The 26,972-nt window shown below is 41.4% G+C and overlaps 1 protein-coding gene across 3 annotated transcripts in view; it reads left to right on the top strand.

The window, feature by feature from the left end:
- egln1a (egl-9 family hypoxia-inducible factor 1a) overlaps positions 1 to 26,972 on the top strand; it is a 72,379-nt gene that overhangs the window by 13,099 nt on the left and 32,308 nt on the right. The gene's annotated exons all lie outside the window — the stretch shown is intronic.

Genomic DNA, 26,972 nt, shown 5'->3' with positions numbered 1-26,972 from the left:
TCCGTGGCAGAGAATTCCACAAATTCACAACTCTGGGTGAAAAAGTCCCTTCTCACCTCAGTTTTAAATGGCCTCCCCTTTATTCTAAGACTGTGGCCCCTGGTTCTGGACTCCCCCAACATTGGGAACATTTTTCCTGCATCTAGCTTGTCCAGTCCTTTTATAATTTTATATGTCTCTATAGGATCCCCTCTCATCCTTCCAAACTCCAGTGAATACAAGCCCAGTCTTTTCGATCTTTCCTCATATGACAGTCCCGCCATCCCAGGGATCAATCTCGTGAACATACACTGCACTGCCTCTATTACAAGAATGTCCTTCCTCAAATTAGGAGACCAAAACTGTACACAGTACGCCAGATGTGGTCTTACCAGGGCCCTTTACAACTGCAGAATAACATCTTTACTCCTATACTGAAATCCTCTCGTTATAAAGGCCAACATGCCATTAGCTTTCTTCACTGCCTGCTGTACCTGCACGCCACCTTCAGTGACTGGTGTACAAGGACACCCAGGTCTCGCTGCACTTCCCCCTTACCTAACCTGACACCATTGAGATAATAATCTGCCTCCTTGTTTTTGCCGCCAAAGTGGATAACCTCACATTTATCTACATTATACTGCATTTGCCATGTATCTGCCCACTCACTCAACCTGTCCAGGTCACCCTGCAACCTCCTAACATCCTCTTCGCAGTTCACACTGCCACCCAGCTTTGTGTGAAGCTTGCCAGTGTTACTTCTAATTCCTTCATCCAAATCATTAATATATATGGTAAATAGTTGCGGCCCTAACACCGAGCCTTGCGGCACTCCACTCACCTCTACCTGCCATTCTGAAAAGGTCCCGTTTACTCCTACTCTTTGCTTCCTGTCTTCCAACCAATTCTCTATCCATGTCAACACCCTACCCCAATACCATGTGCTCTAATTTTGCTCAACAATCTCCTGTGTGGGGCCTTATCAAAGGTTTTCTGAAAGTCTAGATACACTACATCCACTGGCTCTCCTTCATCTTTTTTACTTGTCACATCCTCAAAAAATTCCAGAAGTCCTGATTTAGATTTTTATTCCTTGTTCATCATTATCATTGGATCTAAATCCTGGCATTCCCTAACATAATTTAGGAGCACCTTCAGCTGTAGACCTGCACTGATGCAACAGCTAACTTACCGATATTTGCAAGTGAAATTTTAGTCTTTGATTTAAACTTATTTAAAATATATGTTTTACTTATTGGGGGAAAAATGATTGATTAAGAGAAAAAAGCCACCTATGTGTAGTTTTGAAACATTAATCCATCATCCATAATTGATTAGGAGAACAAAATGTTTACAATGTTTCAGGAACATCTAACATTATAAGTCCATGAGATATTTATACTACATTTATTTAAACCTGCATAAAGATTTTTTCTAAACAACAGGGCTCGAGGGCCTAGCAAGTGAAAGAGGTTGAGCAGGCTAGGACTCTATTCCTTGGAGCGCAGGAGGATCTTATTGAGGTATATAAAATCATGCGAGGAATAGATCGGGTAGATGCAGAGTCTCTTGCCCAACGTAGGGGAATCGAGAACCAGAGTATATATGTTTAAGGTGAGGCGGGGCGGGGGAGGGGGGAAGATTTAATAGGAACCTGAGGGGTAACATTTTCACACCAAGGGTGATGGGTGTATGGAACAAGTTGTCGGAGAAGGTAGTTGAGGCAAGTACTATTGCAATGGTTAAGAAACATTTCATCAGGTACATGGATAGGACAGGTTTAGAGGGATATGAGCCAAACACAGGCAGGTAGGACTAGTGTAGTTGGGACATGTTAGCTGGTGTGGGCAAGTTGGGCTGAAGGGCCCGTAACCACACTAAGACTCTGCTGAAATAGACAATGGAGATAAACAAAAGAATTGATAGACAATAGACAATAGGTGCAGGAGTAGGCCATTCAGCCCTTCGAGCCAGCACCGCCATTCAATGCGATCATGGCTGATCACTCTCAATCAGTACCCCGTTCCTGCCTTCTCCCCATACCCCCTCACTCCGCTATCCTTAAGAGCTCTATCCAGCTCTCTCTTGAAAGCATCCAACGAACTGGCCTCCACTGCCTTCTGAGGCAGAGAATTCCACACCTTCACCACTCTCTGACTGAAAAAGTTCTTCCTCATCTCCGTTCTAAATGGCCTACCCCTTATTCTTAAACTGTGGCCCCTTGTTCTGGACTCCCCCAACATTGGAAACATGTTTCCTGCCTCTAATGTGTCCAATCCCCTAATTATCTTATATGTTTCAATAAGATCCCCCCTCATCCTTCTAAATTCCAGTGTATACAAGCCTAATTGCTCCAGCCTTTCAACATACGACAGTCCCGCCATTCTGGGAATCAACCTAGTGAACCTACGCTGCACGCCCTCAATAGCAAGAATATCCTTCCTCAAATTTGGAGACCAAAACTGCACACAGTACTCCAGGTGCGGTCTCACTAGGGCCCGGTACAACTGTAGAAGGACCTCTTTGCTCCTATACTCAACTCCTCTTGTTACGAAGGCCAACATTCCATTTGCTTTCTTCACTGCCTGCTGTACCTGCATGCTTCCTTTCAGTGACTGATGCACTAGGACACCCAGATCTCGTTGAACATCCCCTCTTCCTAACTTGACACCATTCAGATAATAATCTGCCTTTCTATTCTTACTTCCAAAGTGAATAACCTCACACTTATCTACATTAAACTGCATCTGCCATGTATCCGCCCACTCACACAACCTGTCCAAGTCACCCTGCAGCCTTATTGCATCTTCCTCACAATTCACACTACCCCCCAGTTTAGTATCATCTGCAAATTTGCTAATGGTACTTTTAATCCCTTCATCTAAGTCATTAATGTATATCGTATATAGCTGGGGTCCCAGCACCGAACCTTGCGGTACCCCACTGGTCACTGCCTGCCATTCCGAAAGGGACCCATTTATCCCCACTCTTTGCTTTCTGTCTGTCAACCAATTTTCTATCCATGTCAGTACCCTACCCCCAATACCATGTGCTCTAATTTTGCCCACTAATCTCCTATGTGGGACCTTGTCGAAGGCTTTCTGAAAGTCGAGGTACACCACATCCACTGACTCTCCCCTGTCAATTTTCCTAGTTACATCCTCAAAAAATTCCAGTAGATTTGTCAAGCATGATTTCCCCTTCGTAAATCCATGCTGACTCGGAATGATCCTGTTACTGCTATCCAAATGCTCAGCAATTTCGTCTTTTATAATTGACTCCAGCATCTTCCCCACCACTGATGTCAGACTAACTGGTCTATAATTACCCGTTTTCTCTCTCCCTCCTTTCTTAAAAAGTGGGATAACATTTGCTATCCTCCAATCCACAGGAACTGATCCTGAATCTATAGAACATTGAAAAATGATCTCCAATGCTTCCACTATTTCTAGAGCCACCTCCTTAAGTACCCTGGGATGCAGACCATCAGGCCCTGGGGATTTATCAGCCTTCAGTCCCATCAGTCTACCCAAAACCATTTCCTGCCTAATGTGGATTTCCTTCAGTTCCTCCATCACCCTAGGTTCTCCGGCCCCTAGAACATTTGGGAGATTGTGTGTATCCTCCTCAGTAAACACAGATCCAAAGTAACGGTTTAACTCGTCTGCCATTTCTTTGTTCCCCATAATAAATTCCCCTGCTTCTGTCTTCAAGGGACCCACATTTGCCTTGACTATTTTTTTCCTCCTCACGTACCTAAAAAAACTTTTGCTATCCTCCTTTATATTATTGGCTAGTTTACCCTCGTACCTCATCTTTTCTCCCCGTATTGCCTTTTTAGTTAACTTTTGTTGCTCTTTAAAAGAGTCCCAATCCTCTGTCTTCCCACTCTCCTTTGCTGTGTTATACTTCCTCTCCTTAATTTTTATGCTGTCCTTGACTTCCCTCGTCAGCCACAGGTGTCTCTTACTCCCCTTAGTCTTTCCGCCTCTTTGGGATAAATTGATCCTGCAACCTCTGCATTATTCCCAGGAATACCTGCCATTGCTGTTCTACCGTCTTCCCTGCTGGGGCCTCCTTCCAGTCAATTTTGGCCAGCTCCTGCCTCATGCCTCTGTAATCCCCTTTGCTATACTGTAATACCGACACTTCCGATTTTCCCTTCTGCCTTTCCATTTGCAGAGTAAAACTTATCATGTTGTGATCACTGCCTCCTAATGGCTCTTTTACCTCTAGTCCCCTTATCAGATCAGGATCATTACCCAACACTAAATCCAGAATTGCCTTCTCCCTGGTAGGCTCCAGTACAAGCTGTTCTAAGAATCCATCTCGAAGGCACTCTACAAACTCTCTTTCCTGGGGTCCATTTCCAACCTGATTTTCCCAGTCTACCTGCATGTTGAAATCTCCCATAACCACCGTAGCATTACGTTTGTGACACGCCAATTTTATCTCCTGATTCAACTTGCACCCTATGTCGAGGCTACTGTTTGGGGGCCTATAGATAACTCCCATTAGGGTCTTTTTACCCTTACAATTCCTCATTTCTATCCATACTGATTCAACATCTCCTGATTCTATGTCACCCCTTGCAAGGGAATGAATATCATTCCTTACCAGCAGAGCAACCCCACCCCCTCTGCCCACCCGTCTGTCTTTTCTATACGTTGTGTACCCCTGAATATTCAGTTCCCAGCCCTGGTCCTCTTGTAGCCATGTCTCAGTGATCCCTACAACATCATACTTGCCCATGACTAACTGAGCCACAAGCTCATCCACTTTATTTTTTATACTACGCGCATTTAAGTACAACAGTTTAACTTCTGTATTTACCTCCCCTCTCACATCGGTCACAAATTGCCCTGCCCTTAATCTCTTTTCCCCTCTAGAACTTCTGTTCCAATTCTTCCGAGAGTCTTCTGCAATATCTCCTGTATTCCCTTTAACCTCATCTTCATATTCCCAATTTGTTAACCCCTCCCCCCCACTACTTAGTTTAAAGCCACAGGTGCCTGCCTGCCAGAATGTTTGTCCCCCTGCTGTTAAGATGTAACCCGTCCCTTTTGTACAAGTCACCCCTAGCCCAGAAGAGATCCCAGTGGTCCAGAAATCTAAATCCCTGCTCTCTGCACCAGCCCCTCAGCCATAAATTCATACCCTCTATCTCTCTGTTCCTGGCCTCACCAGCACGAGGCTTTCAGTATAGCGACTGATAATTTATCTGTGAATTTTTATCAAGTGAACTGTACTGCTACCATTTAATTGTTAGCAATATTTTCTAATTTTGGTGAAGTTTAGTATTTACCAGACACATACACAACTGTGTCCCACTTTGGGTCTGTCTGGGTATGCCCCCCCCCCATTCCACCTCCTTTGCTGGAATGTATGTGAATGGTGCAATATGTTGATGAATTGCAGGTGGATTTTCTGATTTTCTGTTCCATTATCAACTTGTGGATCTGCTCCATCTGATAAATTGTCAACCTTATAAAGATATATAAAAATATGGGGCCTAGGTAAGGTGACTGGCCATAATTTTCTTTAAAGTGGGGAAGTCTAAAGCCAGAGGACATAAGTTTAAAATGAGGGGGGAGTATTTAAAAAATGTCCTAGGGGCAAGCTTTTCACAGGGTGGAGTGTGTATATGGTCTGCGCTGCCAGAGGAACTTGCAGAGACAGATACAATTAACACATGTATAAGACATTTGGCCAGATGCATGATAAGAAAGGTTTGGACGGATATAGGCCAGACTCAGGCAAGTGGGAGTAGTTTGATTAAGCAACGGTCGGAATGGATGAGTTGGGCTGAAGGGCCTGTTTCTACTGTATGCTGTAGAGCTCCATAACTACCCTATTGGGTTCCAGTTGATGTCTTTTAAGCATAATATTCCTTGAAGCTACTGTACCTGTTCTTTCATTCAGTGGTACTACTCTTTTCTTTTGTTTCTGCTCTCTAGCATCTTTTTCCAAAATCCTTCAGGAATCAATTAAATGCCACATTATTTCCTCAGTCCTCTGTTCCAACTCTGTAGTTTGTTCCGTGTCAACTGTTGCCTACTGTTCTGGTTTTAATGGCCACATTGCTCTTTCAAATTCCATGTGCCCATACTTCCTCCACAGTGCTTCCATTTCTCTTATTTGTACTGAAACACAAACTCCTGGTTTTCCTGACAACCTTTAGAACATCACATTTCTAAACCCTTCAGTCCTTAAGTTCAAGTTTGTGATGGGTTGTAGTCCTGGTCTCCCAACCTACCTCATTGTGGACCCTGTGCATTTGTATTTGTATTTGCCCACTCTGTCATGCTGTAACACTATATTATCCATCTGGTGCTTTTCTCTTTGCACTGCCTGTTGTATTTGTGTATGGCTTGATTGTATTCAGGTATAGTATAATTGGACAGGACAGCATGCAAACAAAGTTTTTCACTTTATCTCTGTACACATGAAGATAACAAACTAATATCAATACCCTCCTTTCTCTTTAAAACTTGTTTCATTTTTAACTTACCGTACTTCTAATGATAGATTATGTTTAAGGTTAATGATCTGTGTTTCTTTCTCCATAAATGGTACATGACCCAGAGTAGCAATTCTTGCTCTCTTTTAGTTTCTGATTTTGAGCATCTGCAGCATTTTGTTTTAATGTACATATGTTTATATGCTGTTACTTGATTTTGGTGAAACATCCTTTTGGGCATAAGGGTGCGAAAGGTAACCCTGGTAATTTGAAGAGCATAGGTCTGTACATGCGTCTATCATTCTTCATTATTTTGGTACCACACCTCTGATTGTACACTTACTATCAAATATTTGAGTACAATATTCAAACTGCTGGGTGGCGCCAGCAATGGCTGCCTTGCCAACAGTCTGTCTATCTCTTTCTTCTTTAATGTTTGATAGTGTGTGTTAAATGTATGTTTTAGTGTTCTTTCGCTTGTTTTATGTGGGGGGGGTTGGGGGAAACTTTTTTTAAATCTCTTACCTCGAAGGAGATGCGATTTTTTTTTTTTCCATATCGTATCTCCGTCCGCACTGTGGCCTAACATTGAGGAGCTGGCGGCCTCTGCTGGAGATCGACTTCAGGAGCTCCAACCACAGGAGCCTGTGGGACTTAACAACATGGAGCTGGCAAACCCTTTGCCAGGGATCGACTTTGGAGCTCCAACCATGGGAGCCTGCAGACTTTAATATTGTGGAGCTTGCAGTCCCTGGTTAGGGACCGACTTCAGGAGCTCCAAGCCGCAGGAACTTCGATCGCCCCGACGCGGGAGCTTTGATCACCCAGAGGCGGGGGCTTTGATCACCCAGAGGCGGGGGCTTTGATCGCCATCTGTGGGAGCTTAGTTGGATAGTTTGACTGCCCCGACCACAGGAGAATAAAGAGGAAGCTGATTGGACTTTATTGCCTTCCATCACAGTGAGGAATGTGGGGAATCCACTGTGGTGGATGTTTATGTTAACTTTTATGTAGTTGGGTGTCATGTTGCTTTTTTTAAGTATAGCTGTATGGTAAATCGAATATCACTGTACCTTAATTGGTACACGTGACAATAAAAGACTTTGAAAGCTGATGACAGAAGAATTCTCTCTACAATAAAGAAAAATCCCCAAACACCTGTCCAACAGATCAGAAACATTCTTCAGGACTCAGGTGTGGATTTGTCATTGACCACTGTCCACAGAAGACTTCATGAACAGAAATACAGAGGCTACACTGCAAGATGCAAACCACTGGTTAGCGACAGAAATAGATGGCCAGGTTATAGTTTGCCAAGAAGTACTTAAAAGAGCAACTGCAGTTCTGGAAAAAGGTCTTGTGGACAGATGAGACGAAGATTAACTTATATCAGAGTGATGGCAAAGCAAAGTATGGATGAGAGAAGGAACCCCCCAAGATCCAAAGCATACCACTTCATCTGTGAAACACCGGAGTGGGGGTATTATGGCCTGGGCATGTATGGCTGCTGAAGGTACTGGCTCACTTATCTACATTGATGATACAATTGCTGATGGTAGTAGCATGATGAATTCTGAAGTGTACAGACACATCTTATCTGCTCAAGTTCAAACAAATGCCTCAAAATTCATTGGCCGGCGGTTCATTCTACAGCAAGACAATGATCCCAAACATACTGCTAAAGCAACAAAGGAGTTTTTCAAAGCCAAAAAATCGTCAATTCTTGACTGGCGAGTAAACTGAAGGGGACTAGCCCCCAAAACAAGCATAAGCTAAAGATGGCTGCAATACAGGCCTGGCAGAGCATCACCAGAGAAGACACCCAGCAACTGGTGATGTCCATGAATCGCAGACTTCAAGCAGTCATTGCATGCAAAGGATATGCAACAAAATACTAAACATGACTTCTTTCATTTACATGACATTGCTGTGTCCCAAATATTATGGTGAAACGAAAATGTATAAAAATGGCATTTATTAAAATCTGACACTTTAACCACATGTGATTTTTTTCTATTACAAATCTCAAATTGTGAAGTACAGAGGCAAATAAATAAATGATGGGTCTTTGTCCCAAACATTATGGAGGGCACTGTATGTAAAAGTATAGCATTTTGTTTTAAGGAAAAAGACTGAGAAATGGTTTTAATTCATTGGCAAAAGGTTAAAAGAAACCTGTAGAAAAATTCCTTTAACATCATTTGTAGTTTGTCGCTAGATGTATGCCTGAAAAGTCTAAGCACATACAGAAAGTACCCAAATGAACGTGAAGAACCTTAACATACAAGGTTGATGAGGGCAGGGCTGTAGATGTTGCATATACGGATTTCAGCAAAGCATTCGACAAGGTTCCACTTGGTAGGCTGTTCTGGAAGGTTATTCTGCATGGGATCCAAGGAGAAATAGCTGAATGGATACAAAATTGGCTTCATGGAAGGAAGCAGAGGGTGATGGTGGAAGGTTGCTTCTCGGACTGGAAGCCTGTGAGTAGTGTGCCTCCGGGTTTGGTGGTGGGCCCATTACTTTTTGTCATCTATATTCAAGGATTTGAATGAGAACATGCATGGTGAGATTAGCAAGTTTGCAGTTGATACAAACGTTGGTGGTATTGCAGATAGTGAAGATGGTTGTCAAAAATTGCCGCAGTATCTTGATCAGTTGGCCAAGTGGGCTGCGGAATGGTTGATGGAATTTAACACAAAGAAATGTGAGATGTTCCATTTTGGAAAGTAACATGGGCAGGACCTACACAATGAATGGTAGGGCTCTGGAAAGTGTTGTAGAGCAGAGGGATCTAGGAATGCAGGTACATAGTTCAATAGTTCAGACCTGGATTTGTTTCCATTTTTTGTTTTATGTGGAAATCCTTAAATTACTACCTATGATTCTGTTGTTCCGTGCAGGTAGCCATATTTTGCAACCTTCTTCGATGCAATCAAGAGCAAATAAGGATAATTCATACAAGGAATTTGGAGACTAACCTTATTATAAGATACCATAAAAATGTTACATTAGTCACAACATGTAAGTAAGATCTTATTGCCATTTTAAATTTCAGTTACTGCTTGACAAGTTTTCTAGTTTTTAAAAAATCAACATTTTTAAGTGTGCTACAATAGTTTGGATAAATATTTCAAAATGTGAGGCATTTCAAACAAAAAATTATTTACATTTATGATATTCTAGCCTTTTCTTTATTGTATTAGCTGTGTTCCAGCTTTAATTTTGTGCTATATAAAATAAGTAAAGTGATGATGAGGTAAACCATCTTTTGAATGGTATACCAAGCATGATTGCTTATTAATCTTTCTTATGAAAGTAACTATCTATCAACAACCAACATGAGAAAGTAGAATTTTGTGCTGCATAAATGGCAGCTTATTTGCAAGATAAGCAATTAGTGTGGTTACTTAATCATTGACAAAAACTAAGCCCAGTCTGTTCATTGCTTCAACACTTAATCAGTTAAGAGATGGAACTGGGAAAGGCACATTTTAGTGTTGTTAAAACCTTCTGCTGAGTTCTGATAAAGACCTAAGCCTATCTTTGCCAGTCATTTGGACATAGTAAGCTTTGTTCAGCTTCACCTCAGAATTGGACCATAGAAACTGTTAGTTCACACATTAACCACAATGTGGTATAATGGTTTATTCTTCTCATCGTGATTAGAGTCTCAAATTAAAGTGGAATTTGTTTTAATTGTTAGTTCCATTTATTTACTGAATAATTAGTGAGTGGTTTCACTTCCCATCCTGTTGGTTGTTAAAACTCGATAGATAGCTGTGAATTTAACAGAAACTGTCTCATGTAACAAGAGGGGCCCTGCTGTTAAACATCAGTTAATGTTATTGTTCATTCCATATTTCGCACCAACACAATCAAAGCTCTTACTTGTATCATGATTTTTTTCAGTAATGTTTTCTAACATGCTCTGCAGTAGTTTTGAAAGCATTCATGGTTTGGAAGTTCCATCAGGCCTCACGAAGAAAACAGTTCAACAGGCAGCAGGCCTATCCAACAAAAGGCTTGAGGCATAAAAAACACATGGTGAATGGAAATAGTGCAGGAGTTCCAGTATCTCAGATGCCCATGAAAAGTGTGGATTCTTCAGCAATGTCAAGGTTATCGATAGCTCCAACACTGAAAGGCCCAGCATGCTGAGAGGAGAGTTTATCAAAGATGAAGAGGTAGTCAGCACCTACTGGAAGGAGCTTGTTCAAAATTCCTTAACTGAGATTCTATTCCTCCAGTGTTCTTGATGCTAATCCAGAACACGTCTGTGTTTAAGGTGGTGGGGGGAAAGATTTAATAGAAACCTTAGGGGTAACCTTTTTACACAAATGGGTGATGGCTATATGGAACGAGTTGCCGGAGGAGGTACTTGAGGCAGGTACTTTAGTAACATTTAAGAGGCATTTGGACAGCTAACAAAAGTTAGGTTTAGAGGGATATGGGCCAAGCGCGAGCAGGTGGGACTAATGTAGATGCGGCATGTTGGTTGGCATGAGCAAGTTGAGTTGAAGGGGCCTGTTTCCATGCTGTATAACTATTTGACGTCTACTGGTTCAGTCTCTTTGTATCACTATGCCAACAAATGGAAGAAACCACATATCAACTGAAAAACAAGGACTCTAACTCTGTAGGAAAGAAAACTGCAGATGCTGGTTTAAATCGAAGGTAGGCTCAAAATGCCGGAGTAACTCAGCGGGTCAGGTAGCATATCTGGAGAGAAGGAATGGGTGACGTTTCGGGTCGAGACCCTTCTTCAGACTGATGTCAGGTGAGGGGGCGGGACAAAGATAGGATGTAGTCGGAGACAGGAAGATTGGTGGGAGAACTGGGATGGGGAGGGGATAGAAAGGGAAAGCAGGGACTGTCTCAAAGTCAAGTCAAAGTCAAAGTCAACTTTATTGTCAATTTTCAGTTAGTTTACACAGACAGAAAATCGAAATACCGTTTCCCACAATCCCGGGGAATAAAGTGCATTAAATTAAGTTAAAATTAAAAAGGCACAGCAAACAACAATCAATATAAAATAGTCACTTCAATGAAAAAAAAAAAAAAGATGAAGATGAATATATTACAATAAAAAAATAATGAACAGTAGTGCAAAGCCTGTCCATAGCAGCGTTAAAAAAAGTGTCTGGTGCTGGATGTGCGTGTGTGTGGGGTGTTAAAGTCCAGGTCCAATGGGGGCAGGGGAGAGAGGAGGAAGGGAGGGGAGAGAGTTCAGCATCCTGACAGCCTGGTGGAAAAAACTGTTCTTTAGTCGGGTGGTGCTCGACCTCAGGCTGCGAAACCTTCTCCCTGAAGGCAGGAGGGTGAAGAGGCTGTTGGAGGGGTGGGAGGGGTCACCCACAATGCTCAATGCTTTGCGGGTGAGGCGGGTGGTGTAAAGGACCAGGAGTGTTGGGAGTGAGGCGCCAGTGATCCTCTCAGCAGTGTTCACTATGCGCTGCAGGGTCTTGCGGCTGGAGGCTGTGCAGCTTCCGAACCACACAGTGATGCAGCTGCTGAGGATGCTCTCAATGGCGCCTCGGTAAAAAGTGTACATGATGGGTGTGGGGGCTCCTGCTCTCTTCAGTTTGCGGAGGAAGTAGAGGCGCTGCTGGGCTTTCTTGGCGATGGACGTGGTGATGTTGCTCCAGGAGAGATCCTCGGTGATGTTCACCCCCAGGAATTTGGTGCTGCTCACCTGCTCCACAGCAGCACCATTGATGGTGAAGTTAAAGTCAATGTTCATACTGTTGGGGTGTAAACTACCCAAGCGAAATATGAGGTACTGTTCCTCCAATTTGCGCTGGGCTTCACCCTGGCAATGGAGGAGGCCTAGGACAGAAAGGTCAGGTTGGGAATGGGAGGGGGAGTAGAAATGCTGAACCAATGGGAAATCAGGTTGGTTAAGACAGACTGAGCGGAGGTGTTCAGCGAAACGATCGCCGAGCCTGCCCTTGGTCTCGCCGATGTAGAGAAGTTGACACCTGAAACAGCGGATACAGTAGATGAGGTTGGAGGAGGTGCAGGTGAACCTCTGCCTCACCTGGAAAGACTGTTTGGGTCCTTGGATGGAGTCGAGGGGGGAGGTAAAGGGAAAGGTGTTGCATCTCATGCGGTTGCAGGAGAAAGTACCTGGGGAGGGGGTGGTTTGGGTGGGAAGGGACGAGTCGACCAGGGAGTTTCGGAGGGAACAGTCTCAGCAGAAAGGGGTGGAGATGGGAAGATGTGGCCAGTAGTGGGATTCCGTTGGAGGTGACGGAAATGTTGGAGTATATTATGTTGTATGCGACGGCTGATGGGGTGGAAGGTGAGGACAAGGGGGACTCTGTCCTTGTTATGAATAGGGGGAGGGGGAGCAAGAGCGGAGCTGCGGGATATTGAGGAGACCCTTGTGAGAGCCTCATCTATAATGGAAGAGGGGAACCCCCGTTTCCTAAAGAATGAGGACATCTCTAATGTCCTTGTATGGAACACCTCATCCTGAACGCAGATGCGGTGTAGACGGATATGGAACACCTCATCCTGGGCTCAGATGCGGTATGGAACACCTCGTCCTGTAACTATGATTTCCCTGCTGAGGATCCAATATTAGGCAGAGAGGAGTTTCACATAGATCTTGACACCTTCATCGTGTCATTACAGGGAGGAGAAGCTCAAGGCTTCGGAAAACGAGGCAGAATGGATTACAGAACTGCTGAGTGGTCTCTACTCAGTCTTTGAAGTTCCTCAGTGGCCATTACATTGTGTGTTCAGGAAGCATTATAGATGAGATATTTGCCATTTGAAACTCCAAGGGAGCAGAACCAACCACTGTCCAAGATCTCTCAAAACACTATGAGGAAAACTGTGCAAAAACTTTCTTGAATTTAGCTGCCCTTAGGAATTTGGCCTCATTCTATGCCTGCTGCATGGCAGCATCCATAACTCATAAGGTCATAAGTAACAGGAGTAGAATTAGGCCATTCGGCCCATCGTCTACTCCGCCATTCAATCATGGCTGATCTATCTCTCCTTCCTAACCCCATTCACTTGCCTTCTCCCCACCACCTCTAACACCTGTACTAATCAAAAATCTATCTATCTCTGCCTTAAAAATATCTACTGACTTGGCCTCTACAGCCTTCTGTGGCAAAGAATTCCACAGATTCACCACCCTCTGAATAAAGAAATTTCTCCTCATCTCCTTCCTAAAAGAATGTCCTTTAATTCTGAGGCTATGACCTCTAGTCCTAGACTCTCCCACTAGTGGAAACATCCTCTCCACATCCACTCTATCCAAGCCTTTCACTATTCTGTATGTTTCAATGAGGTCCCCCCTCATCTTCTAAACTCTAGCGAGTACAGGCCCGGCGCCGATAAAGGCTCATCATAGGTTAACCTACTCATTCCTGGGATCATTCTTGTAAACATCCTCTGGAACCTCTCCAGAGCCAGCACATCCTCAGATATGGTGCCCAAAATTGCTCACAATATTCCAAATGTGGCCTTACCAGCGCCTTATTGAGCCTCAGCATTACATCGCTGTTTTTGTATTCAAGCCCTCTTGAAATAAATGATAGCATTGAGTTTGCTTTCTTCGCTACCGATTTGACTTGTAGATTAACTTTTTGGGAATCCTGCACATGCACTCCGTAAGTCCCTTTGCACCTCCAATTTCTGGATTCTCTCCACATATTGCACCTTATCTGAATGAATGGGGAAACTATTCAATTTATGTCGCCTTCTCTCTAGAACTAAGGGTAGTTGTAGCTTCTGTGATAGTACTGCTGCAACAGATTCTCATGTTTCCTTATGACTTTAAAGGAGGCCATTTGACTTGTTGATGTTATGCCGATTCTCATAACAGTACCATCAATCCTGTGCCTTCTGTTATTTCCTTTAACCTCTTTTCTCAGTTGTACATCAAGTCCAGCCTGATTCTCCTACCACCCATCTACACTGTAGGAAATTTAGTGTAATTAATGTATCCACCAAGCAGCTTATTTTTGTGCTGTGGGGGAAACCCACTGGTTATAATGTGAATGTGGGCCACATGGACCAATCTCTACTCAATACAAAAATGAGAACCTATTTTTAATCAAAGCATTGTCCATATCATTTTAAAATTAAGTAATAATGGCAGCATTTCTATTTGAAAATTATCTATTTGTCAAACTCCAATATTACTCTAGCGTTAATTATAGGGAGCAACCTTAAGTATCCCATTGACTAAACAATAACCTGCATTCAAAAAACCTACCACAATTGTTAAATGATCAATTTCAGCAACTTCAGTAGTATGAAAATTCATTCAAAAGACAAGATTATTTCAAATCGTGAGCATTAAATTGGGACATTTTATCAAATTAGAACAAATGCTCTATAGCCACTCAAATAAGCAAACTTTTGCTGCAGCTTAGATACTTATTGTGTTAAGTATACAAAAAAGAAAGAATAGGTCTGGTAAAGTTTGATCCCTTAGTGAATTAACAATGGGAAATCCTTCATAGGGAATTGAGGCAGAGAATGAGGAATTGGTAGAAACGTTATACGAATATTTGGTATCGGTCTTCATTCCAATAATTATAGAGAATTTGGGGAGAAATGGAGGGAGGAATTCAAAAACTATCACAATCATAAAAGATAGGAGACCTAATGGCACTGTACACTGACAAGTTTCCTGGACGTGATAGCCCGCAACCTAGGTTGATAAAATAATTGATTGCAAAAATAGTGGATGCATTTGTTGTAATTTATGAATGTTTTCGAAGTCTGCCAAAACGTCCTAACAAACTGCAAAACTATAAATATAATATCCTTATTCAAGAAAATAAGTTCTTTGAGAGTGTAACGAACAAGGTAGATAAAAGGGAACCAGTAGAAAAAATTATTTGGATTTCCAAAAGATATTTGATAAGGTACTGCATAAATAAAGACGGTTATACAAGTTCAAATCTCATAGTACTGAGGAGAATATATTAGCGTTCAGAATGGGTAGGATAATTGCTAATACAAGATTCATCGATAAGTTTTAGTGTAAGGCAAAAATTTGGCAAATAAAGTGTAATGTGGAGAAATACAAGATTGGGAAGATGTACAGGTGTACTGTAGAGAGCGTACTGGCCTGGTTCGGAAAATAAAATAAATTAATTAAATTAGATGCGAATATTTTGAGAAAATATACTCTCGGGCCTGAGCAATAGAGGGAGGTTGGGCAGGCCAGGACTTTATTCCTTTGAGTGCAGGAGGCTGAAGGGTGATCTTAGAAAGGTGTATAAGATCAAGAGGGGAATAAATAGCATGAATGCAGTCTTCTACCGAGAATAGGGGAATCAAGAATTAGAGGACATAGGTTTAAGGTGAGAGGGGAAAGATTTAATAGGAATTTGAGGGGCAACTTTTTCACAGAGGGTGGTGGGTACATGGAACAAGCTGTCAGATGATGTAGTTGAGGCAGGTATAACAACATTTAAAAAACATTTGGACAGCTTCATGGATAGGTAAGGTTTAGAGGGATATGGGCCAAACGCGGGCAAAAGTGACTAACGTAGATGGGGTGTGGATTGGCATGGACGAGATGGGCTGAAGGGCCTGTTTCCGTGCTGTATGACTGAGGCAGTTAATCCCTTAAACACCTTAAAGCACCTTATAGGATGCCAATCCAACATGGACACTATTGCAGAAAAAGATATGCATACTGGCACCTTATTGTCCACAAGAAAATGTGCTGCATATACCTATATATGACTAGGATGGGAATGTAGGTATAGTGATTAGTATTTTTGCTGTCGACACAAAAATGGGTGGAGTAGAAGATATTAGACAATGTTGTGAAAGGATACACAGGGACATACATTAGTTGAAAATTTGGGTGGAGTGGCAACAGATGGAATTTAATCCATATGTGTGAGGGAATGCATTTTGGGATGTCAAATACTAACGTTGAATGTTTTGACCATGCTAAGGAACATTGTGCTGTTTGAAATTTCTGGTTTTATTTAAATGGTCAACTCATTTATATTTTACTTCCAGAATACATGTACATTTTTGTCCCTCTTCAGTCAACTTGTCTGTATCAAACTAAATGTGTGTCATGTTGCTCAAACCCATTTTCTATTAATGCTGTTTCATTTGAGAGGAATGGCATAATTCAATTGTTTAAGAACCAATTGGTTGACCAGGAGAAAACTGGCAAAATTCATTTTCCACTGAAGTGATTTAATGCTAGTTATTAGCAAGGTCACATCATTATGACATGTTACTACAAAAATAAATCAATGACTAATTTAATTATAAATTTAGTTGTATTCTTTAATGTTGTGCAGGCTAATTCAATTTTGGATGCGTGCTTAGAATATATTCGGTGAAACTGACATTATTTAGCAGAGTAACTTATAATGCCCCCTTGAATATTTTAACTGCGTATGAGTTAATTGTGGTCAGCCTTAAATATAATTTTCAGTTATTTTGAGATTTTTAAGAACTGAAGAAAATGAGAGAAAATTTATCACTTTGAGGACATTAAAAATATTTCCATGTTTTGACTGGGTTTCTACAAATGTACTTAATTTAAACCAGTTAATGATTGAAAGTATGATTTCAGTGTCCATATTTGGTTGAACATATAGTAATTTTATACATGTGATTTCCTGGTCAAAGTATAGTCATGACTTATCTATATATTGTAATTTTACTTGTTGGTTTATTGATATGTTGAAACATTCCACTATCCTGTTCAGCAAAACATTTGTGCAGATCCTGATAACTTTCAATGATTTGCTCGAGTTTTGCTGACATTTTTGAAACCCACATCTGTCATACTGAATTACATTCCATTGTATTTATTTGTTTTGACGCTGTGTGATATCTCTGTCTCTATGAATCCGCCTCTCGATAAATTGTGCATTTGTAATCCAATAATTTCTTTTTAAGGAAAGGTTTTCCTTTTCACTGTTAAATGTTTAAACTAATTTCAAAATTACACATCTTGATGTTTTATGTTGTTTTGGGGTCTCTTCATTGAAGCTAACAAAAAAGTAGTTTGTTAAGTTCAGCTACCCACACTATTCTGACATTGATTGATATGTTTACTCATCCTTGAGATTTCCTCTCAGTGCCCGGCATAGTTGTAGATCAGCAGCAAGCTGCCGCACGTACTGCACGTAGCAAGATCATTAAGAACAGTGCCTGTCTGGCACACTTCCAATACCAGGAAGTTCACACAAGTTCATTTTAATCTGGGGTGGTGGCTAAATTCGCATACAATAGTGTGCAAGAAGAGGAAAATAGAACATCTGTTGCAAAAATAGTATTATTTAACAAGATACTGTTTTTATTTGATAGTTTTGAGATTTTAAGCTTTGTAAGTTTGTGTGCTGTTTGGAACAAATGATAATTGTTTTGGAAAACATTTATTTTTCACATCAAACAAATCTTTACCTGTGGCTTTTGCAGATGTGTACTTAAGGAGTTTTAATGGACTTGAGAACAAGTTATTCTAGAGGCGTAAAATCATACTAGTTGTAACTGTGCTCGTGACAAATTTCTTAATCTGATAATCAGTAATCTGAATTTTATAATAAAACTAGACCAAGTGGACCCGTTGGGCCCATTCCTCGTAGAGGGGGAACAGGGAAGGGGAGAGGGTGACGTCACTGAGTGAGCCCTGGACTCAAAGCCTCTCCTGTATTGGTGTGGCACCCTCAACCCCCCCCCACTCAATCCCCCTTATCCCCCCCTTCTCCCCCCACTGACCCACTCCATCCCCCCCTACCCCTACCCCACTTGTCCCTCCCCTGCCCCCACCCCCACGCCCCCAGCCCTGCCTCCACCCCCATTCCCCCCTCCTCACCCCTATTCCCCCCCTCCCCCTCTCCTGACCCCCACTCTCTCCTTCTCCCCACCCCTACTCTCTCCTGCCCCCCACTGTCCCCCTTTCCCCCCACCCTCCCCTCCACCCAGTCGGCCGCCACGCCCACTCCCCTCCGTGGAACCGTTGGCTGCGAAAGGCACTTACCAGTGCCCGTGCGTTCAACGCTGACTGCCGACGTGCGAGTCTCCGCCAGGGCGGGACCAGGCGAGGGGAAAGGTGAGGGGCGAGGCGAGAGGAGAGGGGACGACTGAGCGCGTGGCGGGCGGCGGCTCTGCCAGTGGCCATCTTGTTTTGGCGAGTGAGGAGCAAATGAAGTCAAACGTGGAGCATTGTGACGTCATACGTTGAGGAGTTTCAGGAAATGGGTTAGAAAGTGAATTTTTAAACTTTAAAATGTCTGTAGCTTTAAAAATGTAGGTTCAATTTGAATGAGAGTTGTTAGAGATTGTGCCCAGGATAATGGTGAGTAAGGTGGTGCAACGGTGGCACTATGGTGTACCGTTTTGGCTGTGCGAAGCATAAAAGTTATGCTTTGCACAAACACACATACATACGGACTGAGAGTTTTAGTAGTGGGTGGGTGGTTGGGTGGGTGGGTGGGTGGGTGGGTGGATGGACGGACGGACGGACGGACGGACGGACGGTCGGTCGATCGATCTTAAATCCTCAATGTTGATTCTTGACCTGCATGGAGTCTTGGGTTATTCAGTCAAACTGATAGGTAAACTGATTATTGCTTTCTGCTTCAAAAAGCAGATAAATCATTCCTCATGCATATTGATTAGCAACGTGGATAGTAAAGGTCAATATTTTCTATGTACAAGCACAAGTATAAAAAGGTGTGATTGACCAATTGAGTTTGCATTAATTGAATATAAAGATTTTGGATAAACCAATATGAACATCCTTTGCCATCTTCCTTTTTGCAGATGTATATGAACAGCACCAATTTCACCCACCAAGCCAGTAGAGCTATAATACGATGACATTCATGCTAAACAGCAAAAGCAGCATTTAAGAGATAGCTAAGCAATCCAACAACCACAGATTACATTGGTACTTTGGAATCCATTTATTCATGGTGACGGTTAATTAAATAACTATCAGGGGTAGACACAAAATGCTGGAGTAACTCAGCGGGACAGGCAGCATCTCTGGAGAGAAGGAATGGGTGAAGTTTCGGGTCGAGACCCTTCTTCGATTTAAACCAGCAGCTGCTGTTCCTTCATACACAACTATCAAGGGGAGATAGTTATGTAGCCTTTATCTTCAATAATGGATGGGTTAAGCACGTAAAGTCAAAACCCAAGCTCTGTGAGAGATATACCTCTGAAAAAAGCTGTGGAAGTTGAAACTCTGTAACTCAAAAGGTTGCCTATGGCAAGGGAGATTAGGATCTGGAACCAATGTTTGTTATACTTGTTCCATAATAAAGGGATTCTTAAATATAAAATAATGGATTTGGCTTATTATAGCCTTTATTCATAAAAGTATTTGTTGGCTTTTGAGTTTGGTATCATTGAGAACTCTTTGGCTGGTGGTGGAAAGCTGTTTTTCGGACTGGAAGCCTGGGACTAGTGGTGTGCCTCTGGGATCGGCGCAGTGCCAATTGCTGTTTGTGGTTTATATTAATGATGGACATGAGAATGTGCTAGGGATAATTAGTAAGTTTGCAGAAGACACTAGTGTAGACAGTGCAGAGGGTTATCAAAAATTACAACAGGTTCTTTATCAGCTGGGCAAGTGGGTTGAAGAATAGCTAATAATGTTCAATGCAAATAAGTGTGATTTGTAGCAGTTTGGGGACTCAAATCAGGGCAGGACCTTCACAATGAATGGTGGAGTCCTGGAAGTGTTTTGGAGCACAGAGATCTAGGATACAGGTGCACAGTTCCCTGAAAGTGGACAGGTAGATAGGGTGGCAAGGAATGCTTTTGGTACATTAGCCTTCATTAGTCAGGGTATTAAGTACAGAAGTGAGACATCATATTACACTTGTACAAGACATTACTGAGGCTGCATTTGGAGTATTGTCAACTACCCCAGGTTTTCCCTTGGAGCTTGTGGTTTGTGCTGGTGGAATCACTACTTGGCCATCACATGTTGTTCTTTGTTATTTGTCCTTTGATGTAAACGTGGTTTTATGTGATATCTCCACAGTGGTAGGCTATTTCATCCTGTCTGTTGTGCTTTGGCCCTTTATTGACATGCATTTTCTACTTTGGATTGTAAAGGAGAGGCTTGGTTCTACAATTTAATTCATGTTTTCTTTCCACATCACTGAAATTTGAGTATTAAATGACATAAACATCGTGAGTCAACCTACAAGGTGTGCAAATTAACTCTGGCCTGTGATTGAGAGTCTTGCAGTTTAAAAGTCTGATTGGAATAAATTAAACCAATTCCAGAGTTTGAGTCACTGGTCAAATTAAGATGAGTTAATTACATCATTTTTAATTTTCACTTGTTCTGTATAACTTAAAGTAGTTTAGTAATATGTGTGAAACTTGATTTCATTTAATATTTCTTTCTACCTTAAATTATAAGGGCACCTACAAAATAAATGTTATGCACATTGCACCTTAAGCAGGTTTTATGATTATACATCTGTTAATCTATAGGACAGGTAAGTGGAGCTCCATTTCTCATATTTAAGGAAAAGATCTTATGACATTATTTCAAAGAAGAGCAAGGGAATTGTCATGTACAAATTAGATTATTTTGTGATTGTAATATTGCTTTTTGTCATTGCTTGTTGAGTGTAAATTCTGTTTTCTGTTCTGACAGTAATTCAAATCTATTCTGGGTGTACATTGATTTGGGATGACCCGAGTTTATGAAAGGTGCTATATTTTTTTAAATCATAGACATTTTCAGTGTTTGTGCTTATTCCCATATCTCTGCTTGCTTTTTGTGCATTATTCTGCAAGTTAGTTAGCTTCAAGTACCTGTCAGTGGTCTTAAAACTCATAATGGAATCAATTTCTACCACTTTTTCACGTAGAGCATTCCACATTTAGACAAAGCTTGGGTGAAAAATATTTTCCTCATTTGCTTTGAACTGTTTTGCCAATTAATTTAAATCTGAGACCACTGATTATTTATTCACTCAAAAAGGATCTGTTTTCTCTCTCTAAACTTCACATCCTTATAAAATCAATTCGGTCATCTTTTGAGTATTATTTTCATTATTTAGGACAACCCCAAATTTTTATTTGTATTGTATTGGTATTGTGGATAGTGAAGATGGTTGTCAAAAATTGCAGCAGAATCTTGATCGGGTGGGCTGATGAATGGTTGGTGGAATTTAATACAGAGAAGTGCGAGGTGTTACATTTTGTGCAGTCTAACAAGGGCAGGACCTACACAGTGAATGGCAGGGCTTTGGGGAATGTTGTAACACAAAGGAATCTAGAACTGCAGGTACATATAGTGCCTTCCATAATGTTTGGGACAGACCCATCATTTATTTATTTGCCTCTGTACTCCACAATTTGAGATTTGTAATAGAAAAAAATCACATGTGGTTAAAATGCACATTGTCATTTTAATAAAGGCCATTTTTATACATTTTGGTAATGTAGAGATTACAACAGTGTTTATACATAATCCCCCCATTTCAGGGCACCATAATGTTTGGGACACAGCAATATCATGTCAATGAAAATAGTCATGTTTAGTATTTTAGTATGACCTGCTGAGTTACTCCAGCATTTTGTGAATAATATGTTTAGTATTTTGCTGCATATCCTTTGCATGCCATGACTGCTTGAAGTCTGCGATTCATGGACATCACCAGTTGCTGGGTGTCTTCTCCGGTGATGCTCTGCCAGGTCTGTATTGCAGCCATCTTTTGCTAATGCTTGTTTTGGGGGCTCGTCCCCTTCAGATTTCTCTTCAGCATATAAAAGGCATGCTCAATTGGGTTCAGATCGGGGTGATTGACTTGGCCATTCAAGAAATGACAATTTTTTAGCTTTGAAAAACTCCTTTGTTGCTTTAGCAATATATTTTGGATCATTGTCTTGCTGTAGAATGAACCGCCAGCAATGAGTTTTGAGGCATTTGCTTGAGCTTGGGCAGATAGGATGTGTCTACACACTTCAGAATTCATTATGCTACTACCACCAGCAGTTGTATCATCAATGAAGATAAATGAGCCAGTACCTTCAGCAGCCAAACATGCCCAGGCAATAACACCCCCACCACCGTGTTTCACAGATGAAGTGGTATGCTTTGGATCTTGGGCAGATCCTTCTTTCCTCCATACTTTGCTCTTGCCATCACTGATATAAGTTAATCTTTGTCTCATCTGTCCACAAAACCTTTTTCCAGAACTGTGGTTGCTCTTTTAAGTACTTCTTGGCAAACTGTAACCCAGCCATCCTATTTGTGCGCCTAACCAGTGGTTTGCATCTTGCAGTGTAGCCTCTGTATTTCTGTTCATGAAGTCTTCTGCGGACAGTGGTCATTGACAAATCCACACCTGACTCCTGAAGAGTGTTTCTAATCTGTCCGACAGGTGTTTGGGGATTTTTCTTTATTATAGAGAGAATTTTTCTGTTATCAGCTGTGGAGGTCTTCCTTGGCCTGCCAGTCCCTTTGCGATTAGTAAGCTCACCAGTGCTCTCTTTCTTCTTACTGATATTCCAAATAGTTGATTTTGGTAAGCCTAAAGTTTGGCTGATGTCTCTAATAGTTTTATTCTTGGTTCAGTCTCATAATGGTTTCTTTGACTTCCATTGGCACAACTTTGGTCCTCATGTTGATAAACAACAATAAAAGTTTCCAAAGGTGATGGAAAGACTGGAGGAAAGACTAGGTGCTGAGAGCTCTCTTATACCTGTATTAAGGAGGCATTTAAACACACCTGAGCAATGACAAACACCCGTGAAGCCATATGTCCCAAACATTATGATGCCCTGAAATGGGGGGACTATGTATAAACGCAGCTGTAATTTCTACATGGTGAAACCAAAATGTATAAAAATGGCCTTTATTAAAATCTGACAATGTGCACTTTAACTACATGTGATTTTTTTTCTATTACAAATCTCAAATTGTGGAGTACAGAGGCAAATAAATAAATGATGGGTCTTTGTCCCAAACATTATGGAGGGCACTGTACAAAATGCTGTAGTAACTCAGCAGAACAGGCAGCATCTCTGGAGAGAAGGAATGGGTGACGTTTCAGGTCGAGACCCTTCTTCAGACTCGCGTTTCGGGTCGACCCTTCTTCAGACTAAATCATATCATTTAGTTTTATTCGACAAGCCTAAGATTCTCTTGAGGGTAAGTTATCACTCACCTTGAAGTTAATATCGAGGGTTTTTTTCCCCTGAGATGAGAGATAACTATTGAGCATCTGCTACTCGTAGTGGGTATTTTTAATTTCACTGGAAATGAACAGTATTTCCAGCCTTCTAACAGACATTTGCTCAGCAGCTGGTAGCTAGGACTGAGAATTGAACATTTCTCTTGAGAAACATCATTGAAGTGTGGTGAAGGACAAAATGCTGTAGGGAAAGGACTGAGAAAATGAGGGAAGGAAATAGCACCATTGAAAGAAGAGCAGCATTATAGACATCAGTCTGAAGAAGGGTCTCGACCCAAAACGTCACCCATTCCTTCTCTTCAGATATGCTGTCTGTCCCGCTGAGTTACGCCAGCATTTTGTGTCTACCTAGTAGTACAGACATGATGGTTAAATGCCCTTTATGGCCAATGCTAATTTTAAGATTCCGAACTTCTATAAGAGTTTGTGTCCATTACTGCATCCAAGTAGAGTTACTCATGTCTATTTCAATCCACTTTCCTCATCAAAGACGAAAATGTTCCACCAGAACAATGCAGAATCCAAATGAGATCCATGCAGGATTCACAGAAAATCCTTGCAGCTCAATGCACGGCATGATAACAGATTTGTCTGCAGCAATTCTCGTTAGGGTGTGGGCCCTTTATGTCTTGCACTTATTCACAAAATCCAGTAAGTATGGAACATAATCAAGCACAGAAGAAATCTATGTAAGCAGGAGTACAAGGAGTTTAACAACGACAGGGCCTACACAGTGAATGGCAGGGCTCTGGGGAGTGTTGTAGAGGAGAGGAACCCAGGAGTGCAGGTAGATAGTTCCTTGAAAGTGGCATCACATGTAGATAGGGTAGTCAAAAAGGCTTTTGGCACATTGTCCCTCATCAATCAGAGTGTTGAGTATAGAAGTTCTGAGGTCATGTTCAGTTGTATAAGACATTGAGGCCACATTTAGAGTATTGTGTTCAGTTTTGATCACTATGTTATAGGAAAGATGGTGTCAAGCTGAAAAGGGTACTGAGTAGATTTACGAGGATATTGCCAGGACTCGAAGGTCTGAAATATAGGGGGAGGTTGAGCTGGTTAGGACTTTATTCCATAGAGCGCAGCAGGATAGGGGGTGATCTCATAGAAGTGTATAATATCATGAGAGGAATAGAAAAGGTAAACGCACAGTCTCTTGCCCGGATTAGGGGAATCAAGAACAAGAGGGAATAGGTTTAAGGTGAAGGGGGAATGATTTAATAAGAACCTGACGAGTAACATCTTTACGCAAAAGCTGGTGGGTATATGGAACAAGCTGCCCGGGGAGGTAGTTGAGGCAGGCACTATCATAATGTTTAAGAGACATTTGGACAGGTACATGGATACAATAAGTTTAATAAACGGGCAGTGTGGGCAGATGGGACTAGTGTAGAGGGGGCATGTTGGTCGGCGTGGGCAAGTTGGGTCGAAGGGCCTGTTTCCATGCTGTGACTCTATTACTTTAGCCCTACCTTTTCGACCCTTTATCTCTTTTGCTTAAAGCCGTCCTGGTACTACTACTCTGTCCCATTTCCCATACCTTAGTATGCTTCCTGAGGCGTAATACTTGGAACTGTCAATAACACCATACTCCTAACTAATGTCTGATCAATTTTTTTAATTGTTTCACCGTCATAGCATAGAAACATAGAAAATAGGTGCAGGAGGAGGCCATTCGACCCTTCGAGCCTGCACTTTGCTTTTGGATTCTATCCGTCAACTTAAACACAAGTAATGCAAATGCTTTATCTTGTAAATACTTACTGTTTCATTTTTAATAATTAATCAAGGCATCAACAACATCCTCTTTAAAATTGTGCCATTTATAATATGCTTTTTCCCATATTAGTCCTCAGCATTCATTTCCAACTGTCTTGCTTCTACTCACTTCACTGCACTTACTATGTCGTGGCATTGCTACCTATTATGGGTCTTCTGTGTATCTTACTTTCTTGTAATAAGTACATATTCCAGTACGAGCATGATTTTGGACATCTGAGGGAATATTTAAGGCATATTTTAACCCATAGCAGCTGGTAAGGACTGACATAACTTAAAATATTGATTACACTCATAATCGCAGCGACTTTCTCTTTTGCCTAATTTTATTCCCTGGATAAACTTATGGACCATCTGAAAACTATTTTATTGAAGTGAGAAGACTGCCTAATAGACTCTTCAATCACCCTTGGGATAGAAACAAAGAACTGCAGATGCTGGTTAATTAAAAAAAAGACATTTAAGCAATCATCCTTGCTGATTCAAATGACATTAAATAGTGGAAGAAAATAACTGCAGATACTGGTACAAATCGAAGGTATTTATTCACAAAATGCTGGAGTAACTCAGCAGGTCAGGCAGCATCTCAGGAGAGAAGGAATGGGTGACGTTTCGGGTCGAGACCCTTCTTCAGACTGACATTCTTTTCTCTGTTCAGATACTGTTGATCTTTTTTTAATCCTTCAATGTTTAAGATCATCAAAAAAAAAAGATTTTTCATTACAAACTGCCTTTTATCCTCCCCTTTTGTCTCAAGTAATTTAAACAAGTTCTTGACTTGCATATCTCAGTTCATCTTTCCTGGAACTCAACATTTGAATATGGTCAGATTTTCCATTGTCACAGCTTTGAAGAACATTATGTCTGAATGTAGTCACAAAAAACAGGAGATGTTGGATTCTTGAACAAAAAGCGAAGTGCTGGAGGAACTCAGCAGGTCAGGCAGTATCTGTTGTGGGAATGGACGACATTTTGCATCGTCCATAATAAAATTAGGCAAAAGAGAGAGTTACTGAGATAGTGAGCATAATCAATATTTTAATGTAATGATGGAGAGACAGATGGAAATAAGCGGTGGAGGTGGGACAAATCCTGGCAAGTGATAGGTGGATGCAGCTGAGGGCAGGTGATGAATAGATTGGTGGAGTAAGTGACAATGGCTAAAGATAAAAAGGGGATAAAAATGCCAAATAAGGAAAGTGGATGAGTGAAATATAAAGCCAGATGGAAGGATATGCGTGGATGGGGTCAGGGTGTTGGCAGAAGGGGAAAGGAGAAAGAAACGTGGGACTTGGGAGTGGGAGATTTGGATTTTTTTCCCCCCAAGGTAATATTTCTAATACAATCTATCTCCATACTAACTGTTTATGACAATCTTAGCAACATTTCATTTTTAAAGTGTCAATTAAATAGTCGAAGGAAAGCTAACTCGCTTCATTTTCAAATCATTTGATTATATATACAAAGTCAATCCTGCAATATGCAAGGATCCAGAAACTTTATTTTATCTAACGGCTTAATTAAGACCAAATATAAAAAGGTACGCATAAATAGCACAGGTAACGGTGGAC

This window comes from Rhinoraja longicauda, chromosome 5, assembly GCF_053455715.1.
Source record: "Rhinoraja longicauda isolate Sanriku21f chromosome 5, sRhiLon1.1, whole genome shotgun sequence".
Taxonomy (NCBI): domain Eukaryota; kingdom Metazoa; phylum Chordata; class Chondrichthyes; order Rajiformes; family Arhynchobatidae; genus Rhinoraja; species Rhinoraja longicauda.
This window is presented reverse-complemented; position numbering and strand designations above follow the sequence as displayed.